The sequence below is a fragment of the Bombina bombina genome, chromosome 11 (genome assembly GCF_027579735.1).
Source record: "Bombina bombina isolate aBomBom1 chromosome 11, aBomBom1.pri, whole genome shotgun sequence".
In the NCBI taxonomy this organism is placed as follows: Eukaryota; Metazoa; Chordata; class Amphibia; order Anura; family Bombinatoridae; genus Bombina; species Bombina bombina.
In genome coordinates, this window is record NC_069509.1 from 69,851,946 (window position 1) to 69,870,859 (window position 18,914).

The following is an 18,914-nucleotide window of genomic DNA, read 5'->3' on the forward strand; positions in this document are numbered from 1 at the left end:
TTATATTGTATCTGAGGACGGGGGCAACCCGAAAACGTTTATACCAATAAATGTTTGTTTGTTTAAATCCGGAGGAGTGCTTTTCCTGAAACCTGCATGACTGTTATTTGATTTGCAGAGCACCATGGTGGTTGGAACTTTATAGTGTGCTGGGCTCATCAGCTTTGTAATATTTGTCTTTGGCTTACAGCACCTACTGTAATGTATTGTCTTTAACCCTTTGGATACTGACTTGTGCACGTTTTTACTTTTCTGCTACAACATTTATATTGTTATTTGTAATATGTTACAGTTACAGGCATTCACTAGTGATGTTGGCTCTACTATTAGTATGGAACAAATTACTGACACAGATGCTATTAAAGGGGCGGATATGTTCAACTTTACTGAAGATGACGTGGTTAGAATCCGCTTTGATGAGGTTTCCATACGCATACGCAGGGATCAACTTGAACAAATTTATAATCAGCTATTAAAACTGAAAAAACGATGTATAGATTTCAAATTACATGGCTGCTATTTGTCCCAATATCATAGGAAAATGTTAATTCCTAAGGGCTTTAGGATTAAAAACATCCCCTTCATTGAACGCAATAATCCCACATTTTGTAAAAAATGGTGTGGAATTTTAAACAAATGTTCACTAGATCTGGTCCTACTAGTAATAGAAGAAATAGGCTAGACCTTTCAACAACTAGAGGGAGAAATTACTGCTTTTGAACAACAGCATCTATCTAAAATGGAGGACAGTGATTGATTAACTAAACTCAAACAACAGCTAAGCACCTACGAGAATGACCTCATTAGCTTTAAATAAAGGAAATGGGACGCTATGGTCTATGATTATAAGGAACAGAGGGTATATAAATGTCAATCTGGTTATAATTCAGAGAGACCTCCATACCGCCAGAGACTCCACAGGGTTTTTAAACCACAAAATCTTGCAACAGTTGACAGTTTTGACAACAGTACTGACAATGAGCAAACTGGCACGTCAACTACGGATGACAGGGACAACATCAACCCACAGACAGGTGGAATGGCTACCCGTTCAAAAAACAGGGAGTGTGGCAGCCATGACGGACAAGGAGGGGGGGCAAGAAGGGTTAGGGGAAGACCCCACGAACCTGGAGAATAAATCGCCAGTAAATAGCATTATGAACCTGAGTGACCATACATTGACCCCCCATGGAGGAAAGGGTTTTACAAAAGGGTTTCACTTTCGTTCCCACAAAACATTTTGACAGCTTTGCTATTAAAGTTGATGAATATAAATTTCAGATGACATTGAAACTCAAAGAATTTTTTGGTGGTTCAGAAGGAGAGGTTCAGAAATTTAAACGGCGCTCCACTTTTGAACCAAAAAGTATCAATTCCAGCATTTAAACTTTCATCAGGATGGTTGACACTGAATTGAAAGATCATGTCAATAGTAAAGCTGTAAGTGGAAGACAGAATCTTACCAGAGATGAAAGGAATGCTTTAGAGGATTTAAAAAACAATCGACATCTAGTCATCAGGGAGGCGGATAAAGGAGTAGCAATTGTCCTGCAGAATTACAAAGATTACAAGGATGAGATTTTATCCCAACTTAATGATACTACAACCTACAACAAACTAAGAGGTGATCCGACTAAAACCTTTAAAAAGGAGATTGACCAATATGTATCATTGCTGGTCTCACAGAAATAAATTTCCAAAGAACTTTGTGACTACCTTACAGTGGATTTCCCCATAGTACCTGTCCTCTACACGTTACCCAAGGTAAATAAGCACCCGACTAAACCCCCTGGCAGACTTATTGTGTCTGCCAGGGGCTCAATTCTTCAGCCTCTAGCCACCTTTGTGGATAGCATCTTACAATCATTGGTTATGCACTGTCCGTCTTTCCTATTGGATTCTATACAATTGATTGATATACTCAAGAAATATGACAGCTTGGGAGCTGGTGTCATCCTGGTCACTCTGGATGTCACCAGTCTCTACACTGTTATACCCCATGATGGGGGGATTAGTGCCATCAACAAGCATCTTGGAAAATATCAGTATGTTGGACCGCCAACTGAAACAGTATTGGAACTACTGAAATTTTGTCTCCAGTACAATTATTTTAAATTTCAGTTGGATTATTATTTACAAACCTCCATCCTATGACAACCATCCTATGCCAACTTATATATGGCACTATTTGAACATGAGGAAACTGTACTTTTCCATGATAAATGGATACTCCTTCTTAAACGTTACATCGATGACCGGTTTATCATCTGGCATGGGTCAACAGATGATTTGGAGTGCTGGTTCAGTCTGTTGAACCACGAAAATGAATATTTAAAATTCAAGATGACATCAAGCGATGTGAGTGTAGACTCCTTGGACCTGAGGATTACCAGATCAGGATCTGGTTTGACCACAACACTGTTCAGCAAGACCACAGATCGGAACTCCATACTTGAGGCCACTAGTTGTCATCCTCCCAGTCTTAAAAAATCTCTTCCCATGTCACAGTTCAAGCGGGTGGTGAGGAATAATACCAACAATGACACCAAACTATTACAGCTTGATGATATATATTAAAAACATTGGAACTTCCAGGCATCATGCGAAAGAATTGGGACATTCTTACCACAGACAGAACATTGCCTTTCAATAACATGGAACCCCCGATGATTGGCTACCGGAGGGGCCGATCAATTAAGGATATGCTTTTGCGTGCTGATTTCAGATCTAGCTATGTAACCAGAACATGGTTTGGCACCAATAGAAATGGCTGTTACCGTTGTAGTGGGTGCTTTACCTGTAGTGGACTTTCACAGTGCAAATTCTTCACACATCCATGGAGAAATAAAAAATATCAATCAAAATCAAACATAGGGTCACTTGCACCACGAAATACGTGGTATATATGCTTCACTGTCCCTGTGGGCTATTCTACATTGGGAAAACCCAAGACGATCTATGCACCAGGATGGCCAACCATCGCTCTGGGATACGATCAGCCTTGGGTACTGGGACATCTGATCAGCCTATAGCGAGGCATTTTCTCAAGATGCAGCATTCTGTGGCAGACATCAGATGTGTCATCATTGATCACATTCCCCCCTTGATGAGAGGGGTGACAGGGGCCGGATACTCTTGCAGAGGGAGAGTAAATGGAATGGATACATACTCTGGACACCTTGGCCCCAAAAAGGTCTTAATGTTGATACATACAAAATTGCTTCAGACCTGAGGAAGGGAGGAAAACTCTCAAAAGCTTGTCTTTTAAATATTATGGTAGTCCAATAAAAAGGTATCACTGCATACTACAATACTCTGTTATTTGATTATTATATATATATACTATATATATATATATATATATATATATATATATGTTTATTTGTGTGTGCATATGTATTTAAATATTTATATTTTACTGTATATTTACTGTACCTATTTAACATTTCAATGTTCTTCACCTACAGGATAATGTCAAGTACATATTTCTACATATAGCTGTATATAACTATACCTGTATATCTGTCATATATATATATTGAGTGGAGTATCTGTGTTAGTTCAGAAATTTAGATATCAAAATAACAAGAGTATTGCATTGAGCAATGATACTTTTTTTATTGGACAAACTATACATTTATAAGATGACAAGCTTTCGGAAGAAGGTCTTCTTTTTTCAAGTCTGAAGCAATACTGGACTGAAAATTAAGAATCCACTTGCAACCACTCATAACTCTGAGTATGCTGAAAAACTTTGCAAACGTACCAGTGAGAAACTGAGAAACAACCTAATTCATCAACTATATAGCAAAAAGCAAAAAATAAAAGACCATAGGCAGCATTGCTTCAGACTTGATAAAGGAAGGAACTCTTCCGAAAGCTTGTCATCTTATAAATGTATAGTTAGTCCAGTAAAAAAGTATCATTGCTCAAAGCAATACTCTTGTTATTTTGATATCTATATATGTCATATTTCTCCTCAGGGCTCTGCACACACTTTTTTCTTTTTAACTGACGGTGCATTTAAATTAAGAAATCCAGCACACAAAAATGGAAAGCACTCACCGGGTTTTCAAAGATAAATATTCAATTTATTGTATCATAACAGTGACGTTTCTAGGATATTATCCCCGTCTTCAGACCATATAAAATAACAGAGCACATGCCCCTTTATACCCTTCACCAAACATCTCAGCCGCAAAACCGGAAGAGCCCCAGCATCCTGGCTGCACCACTGCGCAGGCCCGGCCTGTTGCCATGGCTTCCGGAAGCGGTGTGTCTAAAACAAAGCAAAAAGAGACACTGGACAATATTGTACATCTTTGGGCACCATAAAGTGCTGCACTATACATCTTATCTATAATAGTGAGTCTACTTCTTATTATTACATCAACATCATGCAAGCTTTGATTGACACCAGACCTACAAGACCCCACTATTATAGGCCACACAATATTACCATAATGGATACATTGGGTAATAGCTTTGACTCAGATGCACCCATGAACACAGCGACCCAGCAGAGAGTGTATACTAGTGAAGTGGTTACACGCTCTAAAAACTTGGGAGGCAAAGGACACATGTCAGGAGAGTGGGTGGTAAAAGGAAGACCTCCCAGATCAAGGAGAATGTAACTCCAGACATTGTCATTAATTTGAGTTCCTACCAAATGTCACCTCTTGAATCCAGGGTATTAAACAAGGGACTATCATTTATTCCCAGTTCTTTTAAAAAAACATTTGACATGTTTGTTAATTTACAAAAATTTGAACGCAACTTGAGATTAAAAGAACACTTTGGGGCTCCCGCAAGAGACGCTATACAATTTAAACAGAAAAGCCGTGTTGGTGAAGGGTATAAAGGAGTAAGGTATGTGCACTGTTATTTTATATGGTCTGAAGACGGGGATAATATCCTCGAAACGTCACTGTTATGATACAACAGATTGAATATTTATCTTTGAAAACCCGGTGAGTGCTTTCCATTTTTGTGTGATATATATATATATATATATATATATATATATATATGCAACAAAAAAATTCTGCACTCACTGAACTTATATGAGAAAAAGCATTATAAAAGTGACGTTTCAGGGTACAACACCCCTTCCTCAGACCAAGCAAACAGTGAAATAGCAAACATTATAAAGGATGATAAGCCCCACCCCCAATATACAAAATTGCACCAATATGAGGTTGTCATGGTGATCACATACAACACCAACTGTTACCAAGGGAAACCCAACAATAAAAAAACAAAAGCATAAAAATGTTGAAATAATCAGAACATCCATCACTAAGCAAAACTTACAATTAAGTCAATAGTAAACAAGCATATTTAAACAATAAATTGTGAACCCTTTAGTGAAATATTGCAACGTGCATATCACACCCTTATTCATCTGCAAAAGTGTGGGATTATTATGCTAATATATGTTTATTGTGTATCATAGTCAGTGTATTAGCACAGAATTACACGTGAACTGATAATCATGAAGCATAGGATAATATGGTATAAGGGCTGTTGCTAGTTACGAGATTGTTCAAAGTGTAAAATGTACAAACTATCCAAATATAGGGACATGGTAAGGAGTTACCTAATTAAATTCCTGTACGTATCACCCAAATACAAGCCCTGTACTGCATCGCTCCCTGTGTTAATACCGGTCACGTGAGTGTGGGTGAGTGTCATCATCTACAAAAGAAAAAAGTATACAATACAAATAAACACTCCCCTCCAGTCAGAACTGCTGCTTTCCAACAGTCTCTCCCAAAGGCTGTTAAATTGATGTAGGTAGCAGAAAGATGCGCTGGTTTATAGGGGTTTTCAGAAGGTTCCTCTCTGTGTTCCACGATTCCTCCAAAAGAGCTGTGTCTTTATAGAATGGTATTAGACAAACGGCTCCACAAATGGTCAGGAAAGAAAAAACTAATTTCTTTGGATAAACATGTCGCTTTATTTGGCTCAAAGCGTTTCAACGGGTATACCATCTTTCTCAAGAGCAGTTAAAACATAGTATGGCTTGCAAAAATGTCATATACAGTGGGACCTCGGTTTACAAACAACTCGGTATACGAAATTTCGGTTTACGAATTCAAAATCTTGAAAAAAATTGTCTCGGTTTACGAATTTTTTTCGCAATACGAAACAAATGTTCCGGTTTGCCCCTCGGTTTACGAATTTTTTTTGCAATACGAAACAAGTGTCCCGGTTTGCCCCTGCATACTGAAGTGTGGGTAGCAGTTGGAGAGGTTTTGGAGCCATTTGCAACAAGTTGTTGAGCCTTTTGGAGCCATTTGCAGCAAGTTGTTGAGCCCTTTGGAGCCATTTGCAGCAAGTTGTGGAGCCTTTTGGAGCCATTGGAGCCATTTGCAGCAGATTTTGGAGCCTTTTGGAGCCATTGGAGCCTTTTGCAGCAGGTTTTGTAGACTTTATTTGACTTTTTCTCTCACCTCCGGAACGCATTAATTGGTTTTCAATGCATTCCTATGGGAAACCGTGTTTCGGTTTACGAATTTTTCGCAATACGAAACGTCCCGGAGAACGAATTAAATTTGTAAACCGAGGTCCCACTGTACAATGCCGCATCGCAGGCGGCCTTAAATACACAATCATGAACGATATCTGATACCTCATTGGTTGAGGTCAGATTTACACCCGATATTATAAAAAAAACATAAAAAACATTGTAGGTAGCAGAAAAACATTTGTAGGTAGCAGAAAGAGGTATTGGTTCATAGGGGTTTTCAGAAGGTTCCTCTCTGTGTTCCCACGATTCCTCCAAATTAGCTGTGTCTGTATCTGTTTAGAGAATATCATATTGGAGTAGTGTCTCCAAACACCTTGCAAATAAGTGTAGAATACTCACAAAATGGTATTAGACAAACGGCTCCACAAATTTCTTCACAAACGGTCATGAAAGAAAAAACAAATTTCTTTGGATAAAAATGTTGGTTTATTTGGCACAACGCATTTCAACCGGTATACCGTCTTTCTCAAGAGCAGTTAAAACATAGTATGACTTGCAAAAAAGTATGTGTGTATATATATATATATATATATATATATATATATATATATATATATATAATATATATGTGCCAATTAGGCATGTGTTATATTTATACTTTTGTATAATTAACCTTTAACTTTGTTTTTTTATGTTTTTTATAATATCGGGTGTAAATATGGCCTCAACCAATGAGGTATCAGATATCGTTCATGATTGTGTTTTTAAGGCCGCCTGTGATGTGGCATTGTATATGATATTTTTGCAAGCCATACTATGTTTTAACTGCTCTTGAGAAAGATGGTATACCCGTTGAAACGCGTTGAGCCAAATAAACCTACATTTTTATCCAAAGAAATTTGTTTTTTCTTTCCTGATCGTTTGTGGAGCCATTTGTGGAGTCGTTTGTCTAATACCATTCTATACAGACAAAGCTCTTTTGGAGGAATCGTGGAACACAGAGAGAAAGCTTCTGAAAACCCGTATGAACCAACGCCTTTTCCTGCTACCTACATAGATAAAAATACAAGGACTTTTGGAACAGTGTTCCACAGATATAAAAATGCTTAAGTAGCACTCTATGACCAGACTAATGTAGAGGCAGGAAAATTGTAATTAAAATATAACTTTTATTTTACATTTAAAAGATGGGTAAACAACATAAAGAATTAAAATCCCTATCAGAAGCAATTGTGCTAATGTTTCAGTGGTGTCTCACTAATTTATATAATCCGGCCTTCTTCTATTTTTGTAATATCTCTGAGGTACTATAGTAATATTGGTTCAGAGTAACCGCTATATTGATTTATTAGCTACGAGCGATTTCTCACAATAATGGCTGCTTGTGATAGGACTGGTAGTACCGGAAATTTAATTTTTTAATACCACTAGTGGGGTAAATTGTGATTCTGTATTTTCGATTTTTGTGATATTAATACATTTCCAGGTAAACTCACTGTATCACTTATTGAAATTATACAAAAAACATCTATCATACGTTTTTAATTATATTATATTGGCATAGGTAAAGTGTTTATTCACAATATTCTGTTCATTCACTGGTAATGGGGATATAAATATTGATAATCGTGTAGTATCGATAGTATTTTTTAATTATTCCCCAAGTGATTGGTTATTACGTATTGTTGTAATCCCCATTTAAACAAAGTAATGCAGGAATATATTGTAATTAATAGCTCCTTTAACCTATTTCAACTATGTTCTTAAACATATTGCTGCCTTAAATTCTGAAAATCTATGAATGCTTTAGTATCTTGAGAACTTGTATATGTGCTTATTGAGTTAGTAGATGTTAGTCAAATTGCTGGCTTGATTTATACTTGATTATACTTTTGTCTGTGAGTTCCAGATTAAATAAACATATATTCCTGAGTATATTACCCTTAAATCCGCAGTTGACTAATGTTAAATATCCTTTCAGCACTTCTATTGCTTGTATAAGTTGTGAGGTTAGTTACATGTTCAGGAAAATATTGTATTTAATAGCTCATTGGACCTACTTCAACTATGTTTTTAAATACAATGTTGCCTTAAATTCTGAGAATCTATAAATACTTTTATATCCTGAGCACTTGTGTGTGTACTCATTATATTAGCAAATGCTTGCTTGATCATACTTGATTAATTCTTTGCCTGTGAGTCCCAGATTAAATAAACATATAACGCTGAGTATGTTACCTTTGGGTCCATAACCAACTAACGTTAAGTGTCCTTTCAGCACTTCTATTTGCTTATATAAATTTATAATGGTAGTTGGTAGATACGTGTGAACCTATTTGTACTAGATACCTAATGAGTAGTGTATAAATCGTCAAATTAACAGGAGCATAATCACTAGGTAATAAAATCAGAAGCGCAAATATATATATATATATATATAAAACAAGAAGAGTAATAATAGTGATGATATAGAGAGGGGTATGAATGTTGGACTGCCGGGCTCTGAACAATATTATAGATAACTCAAATCCCCTAAATAGGGACATAAAAGTAGAAAACCATGAAAAACTGAATGTTATAGAGAACATGATAAAAAAACATGTTATAAGAAACAATGCCAATCATTATTAATGTTAAGGCCATATGGAGAGACTGTATTGAGTTCATAAATCCATCTCAATTCGCACTGTAATAGTGCCCTTGCCCTGTCTCCCCCTCTCTTTGGGGGGATATGATCAATAAGTCTAAACCTAAGGTATGTGACAGAGTGTCCTTTATCCAAAAAGTGGTGTGCCACTGGTTGATCCCACTTTCCTGATTTTAATGCTTGCCTAATTGCCGAACGGTGGTTTGCCATTCTTGTCCTCGCATCATCTCAGGTTATGCCCACATAAAACCTTCCACATGGACAGTTCAATAAATATACCACATGAGTTGTTGTGCAAGTCATTATGAATTTTATTTGATATTTGCGGTTGGTATGGGGGTGTCTAAATTCCTGTCCTGGAATCATCGAATTACAAGTAGTGCAGGACGGGCATCTGTAGCAACCCCTCTTAGATATAGACAGCCAGGTTCTATTCACATAGCAATGGCTGGGGTCCATGTTCATGAGCATATCTCTCAGATTTAGGGCCCTTTTATACGTGACTCTAGGTTGTTGCTCAAACAGAAGTGTAGGGTCACTATCAATAATTCCCCAGCATTGTTTGATGCTCCTGTGTATCCCCTCAGTTTTTTGACAGAAAGAGGTCAAAAAAGATAATTGTTGGTCCTAAGTATTTCTCGTGGTATTGAGCAGATCCTTTTGTTTTAACCTTCCCAAATCTTGTCTGGTTTGTTGATGAGGTCAGGATGATATCCTCTTTGTATGAATCTATCGCTCATTTCGTTCAGTTGTGTTTCCCGTAAAGAATCATTAGTATTATTCTTGATTAAACGCATCATCTGTCCTTTATGTATGGCTTTGATGAGATTTTTTGGATGACAGCTCTTTGCATAGAAGATGGAGTTCCTGTCTGTTTCTTTCCGAAAGAGGGTGGACTTCAGTAGTCCCTCCCTTTTGTACAATCGTAAGTCTTAAAAATCAATTTGTTCTTTAGCAAAAGACATCTTGAATCTCACTGTCAAGTCCATAGAGTTGATAATATTGAACTATTCCTTCAAAGATTCCGCTGATCCTCTCCACACCATCAGCAAATCATCAATATACCTCTTGTAGAATTGTATGTGTGGATTGGAGTAGATGTTTAATATTATGTTTTCATAAAAGTCCATAAAGAGGTTTGCATAGGCAGGGGCCATGTTTGACCCCATAGCCGTACCTACCAACTGGAGATAGAATTTATACTCAAAACAGAAATAATTTCTAGACAGGCATAATTCTAACTGTTCCAATATATAATCAGGAGAAGGTCCAATATATGGGTACCTGTTCAGGGTTCTTTCAATAGTGGCCATACCCAATGAGTGCGGCATAATCTTGTACAAGCTGGAAACGTCCAGTGTAACCAGTAGATCCTTGTAAATATCGATAGACACCCTCTGTATATCCTTAATCACTACTGTGGCGTCCTTCGTAAAATATCTCATCTCTATCATAAATGGTTGAAGGATGTAGTCGATGTATTGTGCAATAGGTTGAAGAAGGGATCCTCTAGCAGAAACTATCGGTCTCCCTGGTGGTTTATTTATAGAGGATTGGATGAACTGGGAATTTGATACACAGAAATTTAAATGTATCCATGTGAAGCCATCCATTGGTCAGTCCTTTCTTCAATGTGTTGTCAATCGTATCCTTGAAGGCAATAGTTGGATTGAAGTCCAGTATTTTGTAGGTAATTTGATCACTCAATTGTTTTTCAACAATTTATTGTTGAAATATGCTTGTTTACTATTTCCTTAATTGTACATTTTGCTTAGTGATGGATGTTCTGATTATTTCAACATTTTTATGCTTTTGTTTTTTTTTATTGTTGGGTTTCCCTTGGTAACAGTGGGTGTTGTATGTGATCACCATGACAACCTCATTTTGGCGCAATTCTGTATGTTGGGGGTGAGGCTTATCATCCTTTATAATGTTTGCTATTTCACTGTTTGCTTGGTCTGCGGAAGGGGTGTTGTACCCCGAAACATCTCTTTTATAAAGCTTTTTCTCATATAAGTCCAGTGAGTGCGGATATTTTGGTTGCATTTTAATTGAATCCACATTTCCTGACACCCTGGCAGTTGTCTGTACAAGGTGAGAGTGCTAATCCATTTTGGGACGTTCTACATATATATATAATAATTTAATTTTGACTTGACTCTCCCTTTAAGAAAAAAATTGTAGATTGTGACCCTTGCAAACCAGAACGTGACCTTGGAGCTTGTTGTAGAATAGATCTTGGCCAGATATAACCATAAATTTGATCATACATTGTATCTAATGAGTAATTGCAATGCAAGTGTTAACCAGACTTGAACATTCCATATAAGAGCTCACAATATTATTGTGTACCTACAGCATAGGAGATAAATACATTCATCCCAGATGTTAAGCTCACTCAGTGAGAATTACTCAGTATTAATCAAAATAAAGTTAATTCCAGAACATATTCCTAGAAAAATATATATTCAGATATTTACACAAACTACTAAATCCTTCTTCAAAACCTATCATTTTAGAGAGGCCTATTGCTTAAAAGGGACTGGAAACCCAAATATTTTCTTTCATGATTCAGATAGAGCATCACATTTTAAACAACTTTCCAATGTACTTTTATGATCTAATTTGTTTTGTTCTCTTGACATCCTTTGTTAAAAAGGATACCTAGGTAGACTCAAGAGCTGCTGATTGGTGACTACACATATAAAGTATGCCTAATATTGTTGGCTCATCCAATGCATTCCGCTAACTCCCAATAGTGCATTGCTGCTCCTTAAACAAAGGATACCAAAAGAATGAAGCAAATTAGGTAATAGAAGCAGGGGCGGACTGAGACTATTCAGGGCCCTGGGCAAAAATAAGGGAAGGGCCCCCACTGTCTCATAATGACCCAAATGTATTGAAATGTATGCAAATGATCTTGGTAGCCTCCCTGCCACTACCAGGCCCCAAAACATGTAGGGCCATGACCCCCAACATCAAGGGCCAGAGGCAGGGCCCCCAACCTCCAGGGCCAGATCTCACACTCCATGGTCCTTACAGAGACAGCCCCTCGACAGTGCCCCCCACACTCTAGGACCCCCCAGAAACAAACCGCACATCCAGGCACAAGGCCCCCCACTGCTTAGTTACTGATAGGGCAGTTGTCAGCCCCAGCTTAAACAACACTCCAGAAGCAATGGAGATGCCATTTGTGGGCCCCCAGACATGCTGGGCCCTCGGTCCAGGTCCTATTTGCCCAGCTGATCAGTCCGCCCCTGAATAGAAGTAAATTGTAAAGTTGCTTAAAACTGTATTCTCTGTGTGAATCATAATAGAACAAAAATTGGGTTTCATGTCCCTTTAAGTGAAGTCTCTCACTGCTGTGCAAGACCAATTTCCTTGCTATCACACTTATGATATTTATGGACTCTGCTCGACTATCCACCAATTCTACAAGCAACCATCTCATTATCTTGCCTCCTCCAACCACCATTAACACTATAATTTTTTGTCATTTTGCCTCAATTTCATTCCTATTTATTTATTTTTTATTATAACCCTTTTATAGAGCTGTGCAATCGGATAATAATTATAATCTATCCATCCTTTTATAAAGTATTAGATTTCCCATTTTTCTATTTAAAGGGATATGAAACCCAAAATTTTAATTCACGATTCAGATAGAGAATACAATTTTAAACAACATTCCAATTTACTTCTATTATTTAATTTGCTTCCTTCTCTTGTTATCCTTTGCTGAAAGGTTTATCTTGGAAAGCTCAGGAGCAGCAATGAACCTAGGTTCTAGCTGCTGATTGGTGGCTGCATATATATATATTGATTGTGATTGGCTCACCCATGAGTTCAGTTAGAAACTAGTAGTGCATTGGTGCTCCTTCAACAAAGCATACCAAGAGAACAAAGAAAAATTGATAATGCGAGTAAATTAGAAAGTTGCATATCAGTTGTATCTGAATCATGAAATTAAAAAATTGGGTTTCATATCCCTGTAAGTCCCATAAATAACCCAATGCTGCCTTCATGCTTAACGTGAAGGTAAAGTTACCTTGATCTTGATCTAGAATATCATTCCTTCTTTAAAATCAGTATGACTTTCATTCATCACTTTTTTTCAATTTGACTGTAAATAAAGTTATTGCCGTTTTAAATCACTTATTGAAGGTCCGCAAATTCAAACCGTTATTTTTTTTTTTTGTCTCGGTCATGTTTTTTTATTAGCCAATTGAAAATCTGGCCGTTAGGCGGCTGTCACTCCATGTAATCTGCCTCTTAGATGATCTGCGTATGCGCTGTAATTTATTTGTTTATGTTGGAATCTGCTCTCCCATTTCGCGCATGCGTATTTGTATTATGCGCGCTTGAGAGAGAATTTTCCGATTAGCGTATGCACAGTAGGTAGTGAATTCGCCGATTTGAAATGGTAGGGAATTATACATATGTTTTATTTGCTAAATATAAAAGAAACAGAGATAAAAACTTAGGCCTAGATTTAAGTTTGGCAGTAGCCTTGAAAACCAGCATTAGAGGCTCCTAACGCTGGTTTTAGGCTACCGCCGGTATTTGGAGTCAGTCAGGAAAGGGTCTAACGCTCACTTTGCAGCCGCGACTTTTCCATACCGCAGATCCCCTTACGTCAATAGCGTATCCTATCTTTTCAATGGGATCTTTCTAACTCCGGTATTTAGAGTCGTGTCTGAAGTGAGCGTTAGAAATCTAACGACAAAACTCCAGCCGCAGAAAAAAGTCAGTAGTTAAGAGCTTTCTGGGCTAATGCCGGTTTATAAAGCTCTTAACTACTGTGCTCTAAAGTACACTAACACCCATAAACTACCTATGTACCCCTAAACCAAGGTCCCCCCACATCGCCGCCACTCTATTAAATTTTTTTAACCCCTAATCTGCCGACCGCCACCTACGTTATACTTATGTACCCCTAATCTGCTGCCCCTAACACCGCCGACCCCTATATTATATTTATTAACCCCTAACCTGCCCCCCACAACGTCGCCGCCAGCTACCTACAATAATTAACCCCTAATCTGCCGACCGCAAAGCGCCGCTACCTACGTTATCCTTATGTACCCCTAATCTGCTGCCCCTAACACCGCCGACCCCTATATTATATTTATTAACCCCTAATCTGCCCCCCTCAACGTCGCCTCCACCTGCCTACACTTATTAACCCCTAATCTGCCGAGCGGACCGCACCGCTACTATAATAAAGTTATTAACCCCTAATCCGTCTCACTCCCGCCTCAATAACCCTATAATAAATAGTATTAACCCCTAATCTGCCCTCCCTAACATCGCCGACACCTAACTTCAATTATTAACCCCTAATCTGCCGACCGAATCTCGCCGCTACTGTAATAAATGGATTAACCCCTAAAGCTAAGTCTAACCCTAACACTAACACCCCCCTAAGTTAAATATAATTTAAATCTAACTAAATAAATTAACTCTTATTAAATAAATTATTCCTATTTAAAGCTAAATACTTACCTGTAAAATAAACCCTAATATAGCTACAATATAAATTATAATTATGTTATAGCTATTTTAGGATTTATATTTATTTTACAGGTAACTTTGTATTTATTTTTACCAGGTACAATAGCTATTAAATAGTTAAGAACTATTTAATAGCTAAAATAGTTAAAATAATTAATAATTACAAAATTACCTGTAAAATAAATCCTAAGTTACAATTAAACCTAACACTACACGATCAATAAATTAATTAAATAAAATACCTACAATTACCTACAATTAAACCTAACACTACACTATCAATAAATTAATTAAATACAATATCTACAAATAAATACAATGAAATAAACTAACTAAAGTACAAAAAATAAAAAAGAACTAAGTTACAAAAAATAAAAAAAATATTTACAAACATTAGAAAAATATTACAACAATTTTAAACTAATTACACCTACTCTAAGCCCCCTAATAAAATAACAAAGCCCCCCAAAATAAAAAAAATGCCCTACCCTATTCTACATTAAAAAAGTTCAAAGCTCTTTTACCTTACCAGCCCCGAACAGGGCCCTTTGCGGGGCATGCCCCAAATAATTCAGCTCTTTTGCCTGTAAAAAAACACATACAATACCCCCCCCAACATTACAACCCACCACCCACATACCCCTAATCTAACCCAAACCCCCCTTAAATAAACCTAACACTAAGCCCCTGAAGATCTTCCTACCTTAGCTTCACCTCGCCGGGTATCACACCGATCCGTCCTGGCTCCAAAATCTTCATCCAAGCCCAAGCGGGGGCTAGACATCCATCATCCAACGGCTGAAGAAGTCCAGAAGAGGGTCCAAAGTCTTCATCCTATCCGGGAAGAAGAGTAGATCCGCACCGGCAACCATCTTCTTCCAAGCGGCATCTTCTATCTTCATCCGATGAGGACCGGCTCCATCGTGAAGACCTCCAGCGCGGATCAATCTTCTTCCGACGACGTCCAACTGAAGAATGACGGTTCCTTTAAGGGACGTCATCCAAGATGGCGTCCCTCGAATTCCGATTGGCTGATAGGATTCTATCAGCCAATCGGAATTAAGGTAGGAAAATTCTGATTGGCTGATGGAATCAACCAATCAGAATCAAGTTCAATCCGATTGGCTGATCCGATCAGCCAATCAGATTGAGCTCGCATTCTATTGGCTGATCGGAACAGCCAATAGAATGCGAGCTCAATCTGATTGGCTGATCGGATCAGCCAATCGGATTGAACTTGATTCTGATTGGCTGATTCCATCAGCCAATCAGAATTTTCCTACCTTAATTAGAATAGAATCCTATCAGCCAATCGGAATTCGAGGGACGCCATCTTGGATGACGTCCCTTAAAGGAACCGTCATTCTTCAGTTGGACGTCGTCGGAAGAAGATTGATCCGCGCTGGAGGTCTTCATGATGGAGCCGGTCCTCATCGGATGAAGATAGAAGATGCCGCTTGGAAGAAGATGGTTGCCGGTCCGGATCTACTCTTCTTCCCGGATAGGATGAAGACTTTGGACCCTCTTCTGGACTTCTTCAGCCGTCGGATGATGGATGTCTAGCCCCCGCTTGGGCTTGGATGAAGATTTTGGAGCCAGGACGGATCAGTGTGATACCCGGCGAGGTGAAGATAAGGTAGGAAGATCTTCAGGGGCTTAGTGTTAGGTTTATTTAAGGGGGGTTTGGGTTAGATTAGGGGTATGTGGGTGGTGGGTTGTAATGTTGGGGGGGGTATTGTATGTGGTTTTTTTACAGGCAAAAGAGCTGAATTCTTTGGGGCATGCCCCGCAAAGGGCCCTGTTCGGGGCTGGTAAGGTAAAAGAGCTTTGAACTTTTTTAATGTAGAATAGGGTAGGGCATTTTTTTATTTTGGGGGGCTTCGTTATTTTATTAGGGGGCTTAGAGTAGGTGTAATTAGTTTAAAATTGTTGTAATATTTTTCTAATGTTTGTAAATATTTTTTTATTTTTTGTAACTTAGTTCTTTTTTATTTTGTGTACTTTAGTTAGCTTATTTCATTGTATTTATTTGTAGATATTGCATTTAATTAATTTATTGATAGTGTAGTGTTAGGTTTAATTGTAGGTAATTGTAGGTATTTTATTTAATTAATTTATTGATCGTGTAGTGTTAGGTTTAATTGTAACTTAGGTTAGGATTTATTTTACAGGTAATTTTGTAATTATTTTAACTATTTTAGCTATTAAATAGTTCTTAACTATTTAATAGCTATTGTACCTGGTTAAAATAAATACAAAGTTACCTGTAAAATAAATATAAATCCTAAAATAGCTATAATATAATTATAATTTATATTGTAGCTATATTAGGATTTATTTTACAGGTAAGTATTTAGCTTTAAATAGGAATAATTTATTTAATAAGAGTTCATTTATTTCATTAGATTTAAATTATATTTAACTTAGGGGTGTGTTAGTGTTAGGGTTAGACTTAGCTTTAGGGGTTAATACATTTATTAGAATAGCGGTGAGCTCCAGTCGGCAGATTAGGGGTTAATGTTTGAAGTTAGGTGTCGGCGATGTTAGGGAGGGCAGATTAGGGGTTAATACTATTTATTATAGGGTTATTGAGGCGGGAGTGAGGCGGATTAGGGGTTAATAACTTTATTATAATAGCGGTGCGGTCCGCTCGGCAGATTAGGGGTTAATAAGTGTAGGCAGGTGGAGGCGACGTTGTGGGGGGCAGATTAGGGGTTAATAAATATAATATAGGGGTCGGCGGTGTTAGGGGCAGCAGATTAGGGGTACATAGGGATAATGTAAGTAGCGGTGGTTTACGGAGCGGCAGATTAGGGGTTAAAAAAATATGCAGGGGTCAGCGATAGCGGGGGCGGCAGAATAGGGGTTAATAAGTGTAAGGTTAGGGGTGTTTAGACTCGGGGTACATGTTAGAGTGTTAGGTGCAGACGTAGGAAGTGTTTCCCCATAGCAAACAATGGGGCTGCGTTAGGAGCTGAACGCGGCTTTTTTGCAGGTGTTAGTTTTTTTTTCAGCTCAAACAGCCCCATTGTTTCCTATGGGGGAATCGTGCATGAGCACGTTTTTGAAGCGGGACGCGTCCGTAAGCACCGTTGGTATCGAGAGTTCCAGTGGCGTTAAATTATGCTCTACGCTCCCTTTTTGGAGCCTAACGCACTGAAAACCCAGCCATTCTGTGAACTTTAAATACCAGCGGTATTTAAAAGGTGCGGGGAAAAAAAAGCATGCGTTAGCTACGCGGGTCGTTACCGACAAAACTCTAAATCTAGGCGTAAGCGATTAGATTATGGAAATATTAACATATTCATTAGTGTGTTCAAAATGTTCAAACTTTACCTTCACTTTAAAGGGATAGGAAACCCCCCAAATTTTGTTTCATGATTTGCATAGAACATACATTTTCCAACAACTTTCCAATTTACTTCTATTATCCATTTTGCTTCATTCTCTTGTTATCCTTTTCTGAAGGAACATCATTCCACTACTGACAGCTAGCTGAACACATCTAGTCAGCCAATCACAAGAGACAAATATGTACAGGGACCAATAAGCAGCTAGCTCCCAATAGTGTAGGATATGTGTGTATTCCTTTTCAACAAGGGATACCAAGAGAACGAAGCACATTTGAAAATAGAAGTGAATTTAAAAGGGTCTTAAAATAACATGTTTTTTCTGAATCATGCAAGTTTAATTTTGACTTTCCTATCCCTTTAATACATTAGTGGCATTGAAGAAGATAAAAGTATTTATGAACTGAGGTGTTGGTTTCATACATAATAATTATTTATGATATCCAAAGATGACTTATTCATTTAGATACTTTAATTTTCTTGTTATTCCCTTTTGCCAAGATTTCATTGGCTCAGAAAGTGTGAAGGTGGTTAAAGACTTAGGTTATTAATTCAGTTTAATTGCCCAGAACATAGCTTTAAAGGAACAATTAAAAAAGAATTAAGAAGGAAACTATGCTAGAAGATTGCCAAAGTCTATTTTTCACTTTCCAGATATTTTTTTTAACTATAATGAACATCATGGTGTAACTTTAGCCCCAATATACTGCCTGTATTAGATATATGTTCAATATTTTCTTTCTCTTTCTCTTTCCTTTCTCTCTCTCTCTTTTTCTCTCCTCTCTCCTCCTTCTCTCTCCTCTCTCCTCCTTCTCTCTCCTCTCTCCTCCTTCTCTCTCCTCTCTCCTCCTTCTCTCTCCTCCTTCTCTCTCCTCTCTCCTCCTTCCCTCTCTCTCCCTCTCCCTCTCCCTCTCTCTCTCTCTCTCTCTCT